The following is a 13,430-nucleotide window of genomic DNA, read 5'->3' as shown; positions in this document are numbered from 1 at the left end:
TTCAACCAAATAAACCGCGACATTTTGTTACCAAAACTTGGAAACTACGGAATCCGAGAAACGCCGTTAGAACTACTGAAAATTTACCTGTACAATCGTGAAGAGCAATAATGCAGTTTGGTTCAGCCCTGTCGAAGAGAGTAAAATGGACTGCTGCAACCATGCATGTGCATGGAGGAAAGTATGAAGAAGTCGTGTTGTCACGCAGTGCAGCAAAGTTTTGACTCCCATATTTCTGGGCTGCTATCAGCGGGTTCCCCCTAATCCCTTTTATCTGAGGTTGCAGAAACCTTGCAGCAAAAAAAAAAAAAAAGAAAACAGTGAGAGTTTCCCAAATAAAGCAGCAAAAAAATAAAAAGAAATAGAAATCAATCAAAGGCCTCAACACGAAAGGAATGGCCAATAAATACAAAATTAGTGTCGTGCGTTCGGCGCTCTGCAAGCTCTAAATCGTTTGCCTAAAGATAAGAGAAACGGGTGCAAGACTGGAATACGAAGCAAGGGCACAGATATGTTGAGTGAAAGGTAGGAATAATCTATGAAATACCGCTTTCTTGTGGGAAAATGTACGTAATCAGCGCCTAATGTAATGTAACGTCGCCTTCATAAGCATGAAAAATGCTTAGGTAATGGAACGGGGTTGAACTTCGTAGTTCATTGCAAGTCTTGCAAATGCTTACCTTGACGCCGTGTAATCGGAAGAGGCAACGATGCTATACCGCACGAGTTGATAGAGGCGTTCTGGCAAAAAAGGGTCGGTGTGTGTCAGTAGCCCTTCTATGAAACACTTCTATAGCGTAATGGTCTTTCAGGTCGGCATATCTGATGCCGCTTGTTGTTGTTTGTACTGCCATTCGCACGATTGCCTGCGGTTTCTGTGCGTATGAAAAAGTGCATAAATGTGTGCGTGAGCCATTAATAAAACTATTGATATCCTGTCTTTTTGTCTCTGTCCAAATACATGCATTCCCATATGTAGCATTGTCCTTCGATATAATCAAGGAGGAATTATTTACGCGAATGCAAATTCCCATTGCCATGGGCGCGAGCAGACGACCAGATAATGTCACATTAATATCACCGTTGGATGCATATTCGTTTGCGGCAGAAGGTAGCGACGTATGCTAGCTTCCCACTTTGCGCTTTGCCAACTGACTGGGGTTGTCTTTCCCACCACCAGATGTAGCTGCAGCATGAGAATGACTCCGAACCACGCGAAACGTTCTTGAGGATGTCGCTCTGCGCTGGGTCAGTCAACAGAATCTTAGACAGTGGTCTCGCCATGCAAACGGAGCGTTTCATCATATTTAAGCCTGGTGTTACGTCCTCTGGTGGTTAAAAAAAAAAGAGCTACACAAGACCAGCAGTCTGGGCTAGTTGGTGGTAATTCATTCTGCCGGATACACAGCGCACTAAGAATGTTGACGAAAGAACACACAGAGTAGACTGCGCAGCGCTGTGTATTCTCCGCTGTGTGTTATCTTCTCTGCAGTCTTCGTGGGCTATATATACTTTATTTATTTATTTATTTATTTGTAACATTCTTTCAGACACAGGCGGTCTAGGATGACAGAGCAAAAGGCAGATGTTCTCTGCCTGACGAGGGCCCTGTCACCCTTACAGTGCATAGAAAAGTACAAAGGATTACAGCATTATACAAGTGCTAATGTAACAACATTAAAATAAATAACATCCAATAAAAAATTTAGTTGGTTATCAAAACATGTATGCTTAAAGCTTTGAGTTGGACAGTATGTAGGTTCTGAAGGTACGCCAGAAGGAAGTGCAAAACACACATATAATATGAAGCCCCCCCCCCCCATATATTTCCTGGGCACCCGCTTCCTGTAAAGGTTTCGAAATGTGGATGCGGTTCCACAGGAAACCAATGCAAGCACTCCTGCGTACAATCGAGTCAGGAACAGGTTATTCTCATTCAGCAGTAAACTCAGCATTGCTCTGTCTGCCAAGCAGTACTGCGCCGTGACAACTGCTGCGTTTATTTACCTTTACCGTGTACCCTATTTGTATAATATAGACTTTGCGCCACTCCTTGCGCAGCTCCTTGTCGACACGGTATTTGACGAGGAGCTTCCGAGTATGAGCCAACGGATGCGAAAGAGAGTGACCCCATATATCACGATATGAACTTCCGGTGTAGGCGTGCAGCGCATTTTCTATGTTGAGGGCTCCTTTGTTTCCTTGCAGAGCGTGTCACTATGGGCCTTGCCGAGCTAGGCCAAGGAAAGCAAGGAGGCACCATGCTAGATGCGTTCGGGAAGTTCCTCTTCACGGGTCTGGTGGTCGGGCTTCTGTCGACCCTGGTGCGCTATCTGTGGGACTTGGTGCAGTGGAACATGCGACGAGACCTTCCTCCAGGACCCCGCGGCGTACCCCTGCTCGGATACCTACCCTTTATGCCTAAGGACGGACACCGGGGTATCGAACGACTGAGGCAGAAGTACGGCAACGTGTTCGGGTGCGTTCTGAACCGTTTGTTCTCTAGTTTATGCCCGATGCCGAAGGTTTGACCGGCTTAATTTAGCGTCTAGAGGTCTTTCCTTCGCGCCATGACCCATGGAAGTATTCGCATGTAAAAACTCAAGGAAATGGTATTAATGCAATAGCATTAAAAGCCTCATCGGAGAAAAAACCCGGCGGCCTCCGGCGTCGACTGTTATGAAATTCGCTGATTGGTCAGCGGAGTGTGTGACGTATGAGCCCACGTGACATGACCGAGTTGGCAGGTGCGAAGACCGAGTAACAGGTGGCCGCCAACTGAAGGTTGCAGGTGTGGAACTGCAGTTGCCAGGTGCGCTGATCGCGTGACATGGCTTAGCGTGGTGGTGGACTCGGCGGCAGTTGGCAGCTGCGCTAAGTTGTGTGCAGACGTGTCGGACAGCACCGTGTATCAGGTTGCAATGGAGCCAGAATCAATGCCGCGTGTGTCTACCGCAGCGGAAAATCCCCGCAAGCGCACAGGATGACCACGTATGTATGTCGCTGAAGATATAGGGAACGCCGGCTGCCCACCCTCACACGTGCGGCGAGCAGCAATGACGGAGCGGGAGAAGCAGGCCGAGCTGTCATCAGACTTTAATGCTATCGCATTCTCAACACGTAATGTGATTAAGTGACCCTGAAATTTTTTATTTACATTTTATAATTCGTTCTTGCCGTAGAGCTCAATAAATAGTGTTTCAAATGTTTCAATATGAGCTCGGTAGAAGTGCAACCCTATATGTTTGCGTTCCCGTTCTGAGCGCAGACCAGCTTTCTTGGAAATCATTTTTAATTGCGAGGCAACTGTGGAATTTTGAAAGACACCGTTAATATTGATGGAAATGGCCTAATCTTCCAATGCATAGCAAAATATTGCTTTTAAAGTTTCTCCTGCGCTCGCACGTAGTAACTAAAAACAGCCATATAACACCAGCGGGATGCGTTTTATGACAATAAATAGCAGAAACTTCGAGCGTCCCGAGGGGGATCTCGATGTAAACATCATTATCATCATCATCACTGCGGTCACGAAGAAAGCAGAAAACGAATGAGGATCAAGCAAGCAAGTCGTGGATATATGCGCCATTAAGCCTGAGGACATTATCATACGTGCACGGACGCAGGCTCCAGCTGGGCGGCCGGTACGTGGTGTTTCTGTGCGACTTCGCCTCGGTCAAGGAGGCCCTCTCGCAGGACGCCCTCCTGAGCCGACCCGAAGAGTTCCCCATCAACGTCGACGAGGGCGCGGAAAGTAAGCACACATATATTTAATTTAATTTATTTCACCCTCAAGGGCATTGAAGAGTGGAGTGGTTGTATACAGCGGTTGTGTACAGGGCGTTTCAATTCTAATTATGCAATTGTAGCTAATGCGGAACAATAATGCTGATGATGATGAAGGCTGTAGTTTCGGGAAGGTGGCTCCAGTCCTTTGCTGTTCGTTGTACTTGCTGAGCTAGATAGGAGACCGTCCGATTAGCCTACAGACGTGACGCTGCCGATAGATCCTCTCCGGGCCTACGTCACCCGCTCACGTGTGACTGGCCTGGTGAACCGGAAACACGGCTGCTGACAGTGTTGTGCAGCAGGTGCTGATACAGCTGTGATTGCGAGAGGAAAGGAACGGGGGAACGGATGAAGACACGTGCGATGCGTCTAGGGAAACCGAAATAGGCATTTTCGCCCATCAGCAGGCCGTGATCATTGACGTTACTGTGACTGAAAAGAGGGAGAGGTCTATCAAACTTCGTCATTAAAGTCAAGAAAAAATAAAGTACTATAGATACCAAAACTCTTGCTTGCGTGTTCTCTTCTTTCGAACGATGCGTTAGACATTGGGTACACAGGAGCACCCCGTGGTATACGCCTGCGACCGCTAAATAATTTTTAATTGAATTTCTTCTTTCATGCTGTTTCGGTTTCATCGACCGACCGATGCTGGTGACCTGTAGCTATGACCCCTAGGTCTCGTGAGGCACGAAAAAAAAAAACGGAAATTTAACTGCTGATACGTCGTTCGGTGTAATTATAGGGAAGCGCACCTGAAGTTTGCTTCCACTGCACCAGCGCCACTTCTCCCCTGCCGGTCATTTTGGCGTTCCTGTCCGGGCACGTCGCCGGCGGAGCGCGTTGAGCCAGCAGCCTGTCGGCTGGTACGCGCGTGCTGCTCGCGCAGCTGGCACTCTCATTGTGAGCACGTGCCGTCCTGCTCGCGGGCGCACAAAAGTGGTGTTGCCGCTCGCTGTGAATTCCGCGACGTTCTAAGAGTGGAGAAACTGGTTGTGTGTGCGGCTGTCACAATAGTTCTCTGAACATCAACGGCCAAGGAATGCCCGTGTAAATCTACAGATTTCCTGGTGATGTCCTACATTCTTGGGAAAAAAATTTTATATTGGAAAATTGTAACGTACAGTAACGGAAATATTGAAGGTAATGGTCCACCCTTTCTATATGCAGCAAAATCTTAAATATTTTTCATCGCTCGTATCGAGCAGTTGACGATAGGAAAAACGTTAATACGAAAAAAAAAATGCAAGCCTATCGATGGGAGATTGCTATAGTCAAATCTTCCAGTATATGAAAAAAAAATGCGGTCATAAATTTTTTACTATTCAAAAATGTTTTTGTCCGGAATTGTTGCGTATGAAATGGATCAGAACGAGAAACGGCAGGCCTCGATAACTGCTATGGGCAGGGTGAAGTAAGCTTTTTCCTGTTACTAAACACGTTTGGTATGTCGCACGCGTAATATTATTTCTGCGCAGTTTTTGCTGTAATTCACTAAGCATGCAGTGTTTAGTAAAGCTCGCGCTAACGAAACTCATTTTTTTTACCGTTTTTTATTTTGGAGACTGACTGCAGCTAGCGGGATTATGCAGACGCGTGTGAGGCAAGGTCAGTGATCGCCTGAATGTTCCGACTTGTGACGCCGGGCTCAATTTTCGAAGTTGCTTTACATGTAAAAAATTTCAAAAAATAAAAATAATCAAAATGTTTGCTTGCACATGAATGAGCGTTTGCATATGAGCGATGGCTCTGCAAATAATTGTTTTGGGAATGCGCGTGCGCTGTAATCGGAATTAAAATAAATATACGAACCGCTTATCTCCGTTGTAGCGATTGACAAACTAGAGCATTTTTTCTCTTAGCCGTATATAGCAAGCAGCTGGTAGGCGCATTTCGTGCGTGTTTTCGTTTTTCTCCTCAGCCTCGCGTGTCGCCTTAAGGCCACTTTATTTTAAGTTAAAATAAAAATTATTTCCATCATTATTCATCGAAACACGTAACAAAATCATTAATATTTGGCCAACAAACCTGCATGCACCGAAGTGCTCAGTCATCCAACGAAATTAAGCATCTTGCGAAGATGGCCGTGCCAAAAAAAAAATGGTACTTACCTCGAATTCCACGTCTTAAATGATCTCGTCATTTACTTGCGATACACATTTCGCCGTTACGGTACCGGCTTTTTCGTCAACAATCTGCTTCACGTAGTGGGCCTGATCCACTAGCAGTTCTTTTTTCAAGTTCGCAGCGAAAAAAAAAATTCACTGTCCACTATTTCTTTTAACCTACATCTCAGAGCGTACTGCCGCGACCGAAAGAAGTGCGAACAGCGGAGTGCCTAGGCTCTCCGCTGTTGGAATTTATTTTCGTCACGCTTATACTTGGCTCGCAACACAAATACGCTAGAGACATCCGTGATACAATAATGTACCACTCTAGTGTCTTTTTGTTACTACCGAGATAAAAACGCATTGAAGATAAATTCCGACTGCGCAGCGCGTGGGCGCCGTGCTGTTCGCATTTTTTTCTAGCGCCCCTGTACATTTTGCTAATCCTCTGAAGCTCGCCAGCGTTCAAGCACGAAGGAAAAAGCTCGGGACTGCACAAAGAGATTTGCACGCTGGCCAACACGTGCAAAGTACGTGCAGAACTGGCTTTTTTTCAGGGGAAAGCGCGCTGCTCGCGCAGCTACTCAATGGGAGGGGTGACCGGTTTGCCCGGACAAAAATACGGAGTCGGTCGGAGAGGGCGCTTTTCACTGGCGTCCGCAGCGCCCCCCTGCGAAGCTGCGGTCCCCTATAGCCCTTGAGGCAAGTTGGTTTAAGTGCTGCAGTGGTTATAGCACGCGTATCAGCGGTTGTATTGCAGATTTTACATGCCTCACGTGATTTAAAGGTCAGCTGCTCGTCCCAGCCATCGTTCGGTTAATGAAACCGAAACAGCATGAGAAAAAAAAGGTCAATTATAAATTATTTAGCAGTTGTAAGCGAATACCATGTTGCAGTCCATGTATTCTAAGGTCTAACGCATAATTGGAAGGAAGAAAACACGCAATAAAGTTAGGTGTCTGTAGTCCTTTAAATGTATATCCTGTATTATTACAAAGCGAGATATAAGATGTGGAGAAATGCCAATTTGTAAAAAAATGTCCAGACAGAAAATTCTGGTCATTCTGATTTTCGCGTTTGTTCCTTCTACAGCGCTTCAACGTTCTCTATGACACAAAATGCAACGCACTATTTATCTGAAACATTTTTCTTGCCTAAAACTATAACCCTCTGACATTTCCGAGCAAGGCCAGAAATATATATATATATTTTTTTCTGATTGGATTGAGATTCCTTGTCCATTATCTAAAATCAGGTCAACACTGGACCGACGTTAAACCAGTATTGGTTATACCAATCGTGCCAACGTCGGCCCCTTGTGGTTCACCTGAGATTCGGACCCACATCCTGAAATCGTGCGCACATTCTTCTTTCAAGATTACAGAGACGGCAGCCAGCCATTCTTTTGAGAACTTTGAGCCAGCTTATTTTTTTACGTTTGGTCAACATCTGTTCAGATTCACGCGTACAGCTGCATCTATGTATTCAGTTCGGTCTGCGACGCCATGCGGAATCGAGTACAAAGGTAGCGGAAGTGCACCTGTATGTTGCTGGCAAACACCGCATCCGACAGTTCCAGTTGAAAGTAATATCCTTGAAGTGCGCCTGCTGATAAAAAGGTTGCAGTTGGGGCGGCAGAATTCACCGCACTCCTCCTCTTATTATGCCGGGCTATGGACTAAATATATCGCACATTCCATCCTACTGCCTTGCGCAAGATAAAATTATTAAACTTGAGAGCGCTTGCCTAATGTATGCAGCTCACCAAAGCCGAACCTTGTATATTTGCTAGCTCGAGTAAACAGAAAATAAATTCTTGAAAGTCATGAAACACTGTGATATTCTTTTTCTACCGCATATTTGTAATGTGCAGAGCAAAATATTTTTGTACTCACTTTTATGAATTAATAACTGCTGTGTGGTTCACAGACCACCTTCCCACCAGAAAATTCACACTTGTTGCCAAGATCACAGTCTTGAGTGACTTCATCGCGCAGTATTTAAGTCAATGCATGCGCGAATGATAGAAGGAACACCATGGAACAAGAGTGGTACAGTGTTCCAAAAGTATTCAGCTTTACTTGCCTTCGAGAAGTAAGCAGTACATTAAAAATGCAAAAAGCTTAGTTCAACTTTTCCCGACTCTCTACCTTTCACCGTTATGTTAGCTATAAAAGTTGTTAGAACTGTTTTATTCTGCTGGTCAGATCGAGCGTAGCCAATAGCAACGCAGTCCTTCGGTCCTTTATAATGTTGCGCACATCGGCTGACTACAAAAAGAAACGGTGACAGATTGATTCTTTTGACTAAGCCTCCCTCTTCTGCAAGAATACAGCAAACAGTGATATACACACGGTGTTCTGGGCTTTCTAATACGCAAATGTTGCACGTCGCGGCTTTTAGAGAACAGATGGTTGTATGAGGGTATCGCAGACTACACATATACCTAAGCATAAGAAAAATGGAGCTGTGTTTTCTTGCGCTTTGTTTGGAATAAGTGTGTCAAGTTATCATCACGCCGATAAAGTGCATGAATCGCTTCCGCTGTCTTTGCTTTGCGTGCAGGCATGATAGTGCAGAGCGGGCCACCGTGGAAGGAACAACGCCGCTTTACGGTAAAGTCGTTCAAGGACCTCGTCAACGCCACGCAGAGTCTAGAGAGACAGACTCACGTAAGAAAGAGCAAGATGATTATCCACCTTCGTTTCGAGTGTTCTGATAACGCTGCACAAGACCGGAGACCAAGGCTTCAGGGGGGCACTGCAGGGCTTTATGAAGCGATGCTGATTACGACTGAAGTGAATTCACAACGTCGCGTAGACTGATACGCAAACAGAAGTAGGTACATTGGTGCGCTAAAGTAGAGATTCCTCAGTGCAGAAAGTTCAAAATATAGGAAAACATGTTGCCTGCTTGTTGAACCATGTTTTCGCAGAGCTCTCTCTCCCTATTCCACCCTCTCAATGATGCGACTGGACAGAGCCAATAGAAATATACCTGTACAAGCTATATATACAGGGTGTTTCACCTAAGACTTTACACAACTTTTAAAAATAAGCTTTTTGAGTTAGAGGAACGCTTTTTTCGGCATGGCATTGTCAGCGGTGAATAGCTTATCAGAATACAGATAAGATGTGCTAACAAGAGGCTGCTTAACTATTATTGAAGAGTAAACTTTTTAACTATTACCGTTAGGCTCCTTAATTACTGAGAGGCGTGTAGCCCACCGTAAGCAATATTTATATCAGTTTTTTGAATTTCCAAGACTTGGTTACCCTCTGCGCTATGGCCTAACAAATTTTGGCGACATCGCGCCAAAATACACGCGCTTTCGAGAAGCTTGCAGGCAAACCAACCTCTCCAGTGCACGTAGCTCGTCGAAATAACCAAAATTTGTTGGGCCACAGCGCCTAGGGTAACCATGTCTTCGAAATTCTAAAAAGCTGATATGGAAATTATTTGCGATATTACTGTTGTCTTCTGTTTAAGCCGGTCATACGTAGGGTGCGGGTGTAGGAAATATTTTTTGTTGTTTTCTTCAAAAAGCCCCACCATATATTTGTGTTCTACTCTGTGTGTGTTGTTGTTGTACGTGCGTGCGTGCGTGCGCAAGCTTTAGCATGACGGCCCTGCCTTTCTCCACCATTTGGAGAGTGTCTTTTACTCATGCCGCAATCCACACCACCGCAGGAAGAGCTTTCGTACCTGCTAAGCGAACTGGCGTCACTGAAGGGCGCGCCCGTATATCCCGCGTCGGTGTTGACGCCCAGTACGTCTAACGTCATCTTGGCGCTGGTGTTTGGCCGGCGGCTGGCCTACGATGACCCCCAGCGCGCCACACTGGACGAGCTGGTCGCCCTCGTACCGGCGTCGGTCGCACAGGTGTCCGCTCTCAACTTCGTACCCTGGCTGCGCAAGCTCCTCGTCTTTTTCCGCCTGGGAGCCTACGGAAGGCTGAGGGACGCCCTCGCCCGAAGGGATGACTTCTCGGAGTGAGTTGCCGGCTGAAAAAGAATACGAATAAAACTAAAACGCTTTCATATTGTCACAGAAGGCATGCTCAAACATAGAAATACACTTTAGTTTCGAGCATTGCTGGCAGATTTGTTCCTGAATGACAATCCTGTAATATTGCTACGTCGCTAAAATTTATTAGGCTGTACATTTTATACAAAAGCAGGGCAAACTGCATTAAGTAAGAGTTACACACAAAATGTGCTAAAATTCTTCCATATTATTCCTTAGTTCAGGAATAAATAGGTTATATTTATGGTTGGTCAATAGTAAAACAATAGTTTCACGATTTTTTATATAAAAAAAACGTGGCGAGACCTACAACTTAACGTTACTCAATTTATACGTGTCACCATGTTCCTTTGATAGAGAATTATCACAGAACCATAGCTTTACCTAGCCGATGTTATTACTACTACCATCACCACCACCACAATCTTACGAAATTATTAAGAACAGTCGACAAAGATTAGTTACGATTTTTATAACTTGCAGTTATTAAGGCTTATTCGGTCATGAGCAAACATTTTAAGGTGCCAATATATCAAACTTTTGAATCGAAGACGAATCTAGCGATAAGATTTCGACAGCATCCATCTGGAATAGTTTTCTTGCTCATGCAATGCGAAATCTTTCAACCAGTTTTCTGATTTCCTTTCAGAAGACTTGAGTCAATGGTTCTTAAGTTTGAGTGCTCTGCTCGAATTTCTTTTACTTGAGCTTTATGAGAAACATTTTTTTTTTCTTTTTATTTTATTTTTATTCAAGTTACCCCTAAAGGCCCTCCAGAAGAGGGTATTACATAGGGGGGGGGGGGGGTACAATCATAAGTAATCGCGATACATTTTAACAAGTAAGTGTAACAAAAAAACGTTAATTAAAACAGAAGGCATCACACAAAGAAAAATTGAACACTAACAAAAACAGCAAACATTTACACATTTCCGTCACAGCGAAGAAGCTCTTGGAATTTTTTATTGTCACTTTCTGTGGCGATGACTGATGGCAAACTATTCCATTCAGTGATAGTACGGGGAATAAATGAATTGGCATAAGACGATGAATGACAGTTCACGCGTTTAACTTTGAAAGAATGATCACGGCGTGGAAAGAGAGCATCAGGTGACTGAAACAAATCACGGCGAAGGGATGGGTGGTGATAAAGCTTATGGAAAAGGGTTAAGCGAGCAAGTTTACGGCGATATGACAAATCTTCCAGTTCGGCACGTTTTTTTAATGCTGAAACGCTTGTGAAGGGTGAGTAGTCTGAAAATATGAAACGAACAGCACGGTTTTGCAAGGATTCAATGTTAGTGATAACGTAGGCTTGAATAGGGTCCCAAATGGCCGCAGCATATTCGATTTTAGGGAGTATTAGAGTTATATAAGCAAGCTTCTTAACGTGTATAGGGGCGTATCTGAGGTTACGTTTAAGAAAACCAAGTGAGCGGTTAGCAGATGCTAGGGTGAGGTCGATATGGTGATGCCATGTTAGGTCAAACTGAAGGTGCACCCCAAGGCACTTGTATGTTGATGTTAGTTCCACAGTATTGTCATTTAGAATATAAGTGGTTGGAATGCGAGCTGTACGGCGAGTGAAAGATATTAGTTTAGTTTTCCTATACTAGTTTAGTTTTTAGTTTATCCTATCCTATCCTATCCTATCCTATCCTATCCTATCCTATCCTATCCTATCCTATCCTATCCTATCCTATCCTATCCTATCCTATCCTATCCTATCCTATCCTATCCTATCCTATCCTATCCTATCCTATCCTATCCTATCCTATCCTATCCTATCCTATCCTATCCTATCCTATCCTATCCTATGCATATTATACTATAATTTCACCGTGGCACAAGGGAGGATCTTTTTACGATAAATTTTTCTTTCCCTCATAGCACCATGATCGATTTTCATATGAAAACCTACAAGGAAGGCGTGGTACGAGATTTCATCGACGCCTTCCTCAAAGAAATGAAGAGGCCGGACCAAGAAAAGACGACCTTCACGCGTGAGTGGACAGAAGTGACGTCACTTGCCAAGCGAGCAAGAAAGAAATATAGTGGAATGGAATATGAAGACTATGTCGGCAAATAGCCGTAGCCATCGCCATAGCATGTCGGATAGTTGTGCTGTGAGTATATGATGAGCCTAAAAGGTCTTAACAAGGCATTGAACTTGGGCGTGTTCCTAGCGTAAAAGTCCCTTTCGAAGCGCTGCCTTCGTTTATTACCGCCTGTTATCTTTCTCTGTTTAATCAAACTATTCAATGACATTTACAGATTGAAATTCGCTATACTCAACGTTCCTGCACATGTCCTGTTCGATGACATAAGTTCGTGAGGCTTGCGCAAAAACATGAAGGTTGTCTGTAGACTTCGTTGTCTGTAGTTGTTGTGGTGGTGTGAAACATTTATTGAGACAGAGAGAGAAAAATTGCCGAAGGCCCATAGCCCGGGGCTCCATGTGTTGAGGTCCGATGTCTTGGGTCGTTCCACTAAACGACGTTTGTCACCCAGTTGCGAGCTGAGCAGCGCAGCTTACCAGGTCTCCGGTGAGGGGGTGGGGATGGATGGAAGGTTCGGGTGATCTTGGCAGGCTTACGCTACGTGGTATAGGAAAGGGAACTACAAGCAGTGTGGACATTTGTCCTGGTATTGAGTAGGGTAGAAAGTGTGCAGTAAAGCGAGATGTTTACTTCTAGAGAGACAGAAACATCATTATTGTGCGGAATGGTGGAGAGGTCGGCTGGAGTGAGAGTCTCTGGCCTGCTACTCCGCTGTTGGTGGGGGAAAGGGGAAGACAGAAGCAGGGACAAAATGAAGACGAGAGGTGGTACAGTGAGGTGCGCACTCGAGGTGCGATCTCCAGTTGTGACAGTGACAATGTGGCCCTTAAATTGAATATAACCAATTCGCTTCGTAAATATCTCTGACTATCGAACTGATCGTGACTAAGCAGTGTTCTGCACTTCGTGTTCCGTACACCACCTAGGAACAGGGAATTGTGTGCGTTCCGTGGTACGTTACCAATACAAGAGGAGGTCCAAAAGTTCGCTGACTTTGGCAGTACATTTTGCTGCGCGAATTTTTTTGCCTTGTCAAGCTTTGGACTGATGTTTCTATGCCGCTTTAGGGGTATAATCGCTTCACGGCACTTTTCCATATAAGCATGCTGACTAGAAATATGAACAGAAGTGGATCTTGCGTGAGCACAACCGTGAGCTTCCAGCGAATTTTCCCAGAACTTGCTCCATATGAGAAATGTGAGCAGGCGCTCCTGTTCATTCTTTCTGTATCTGTTGAAATATTTGTTTCGGGCGTGTGATAATGTATGTTCGTGTAGGTGCGTGAACGGGCTTTCGCGGGGGCTCAATGTTTTGCTTTCTGGACCTCGCATTTAAAGAAGCAAACTTCCAGACTTACCGTCGTTTCCCGAACGAATGAGTGAGGGCGGTAGTTGTTCCACACAGCACGCGAGAACGCCCATTCCAAACCCCAATCAGAGCACGTGAC

At 44.9% G+C, this 13,430-nt stretch overlaps 1 pseudogene across 1 annotated transcript in view; it reads left to right on the top strand.

The window, feature by feature from the left end:
- Positions 1-13,430, top strand: part of LOC149358752 (cytochrome P450 2J4-like) — a 36,094-nt pseudogene that overhangs the window by 13,230 nt on the left and 9,434 nt on the right. The window contains exons 3-7 of the transcript XR_016288729.1: positions 2,209-2,479; positions 3,627-3,754; positions 8,463-8,569; positions 9,588-9,889; positions 11,814-11,926. The product of XR_016288729.1 is annotated as a cytochrome P450 2J4-like (transcript). The remainder of the gene's footprint in view (positions 1-2,208; positions 2,480-3,626; positions 3,755-8,462; positions 8,570-9,587; positions 9,890-11,813; positions 11,927-13,430) is intronic.

This window comes from Amblyomma mixtum, chromosome 2 (genome assembly GCF_055824585.1).
Source record: "Amblyomma mixtum isolate Tamu chromosome 2, ASM5582458v1, whole genome shotgun sequence".
Taxonomy (NCBI): domain Eukaryota; kingdom Metazoa; phylum Arthropoda; class Arachnida; order Ixodida; family Ixodidae; genus Amblyomma; species Amblyomma mixtum.
The sequence above is the reverse complement of the archived record's forward strand: the minus strand, read 5'-3'. Positions and strand labels throughout refer to the sequence as shown.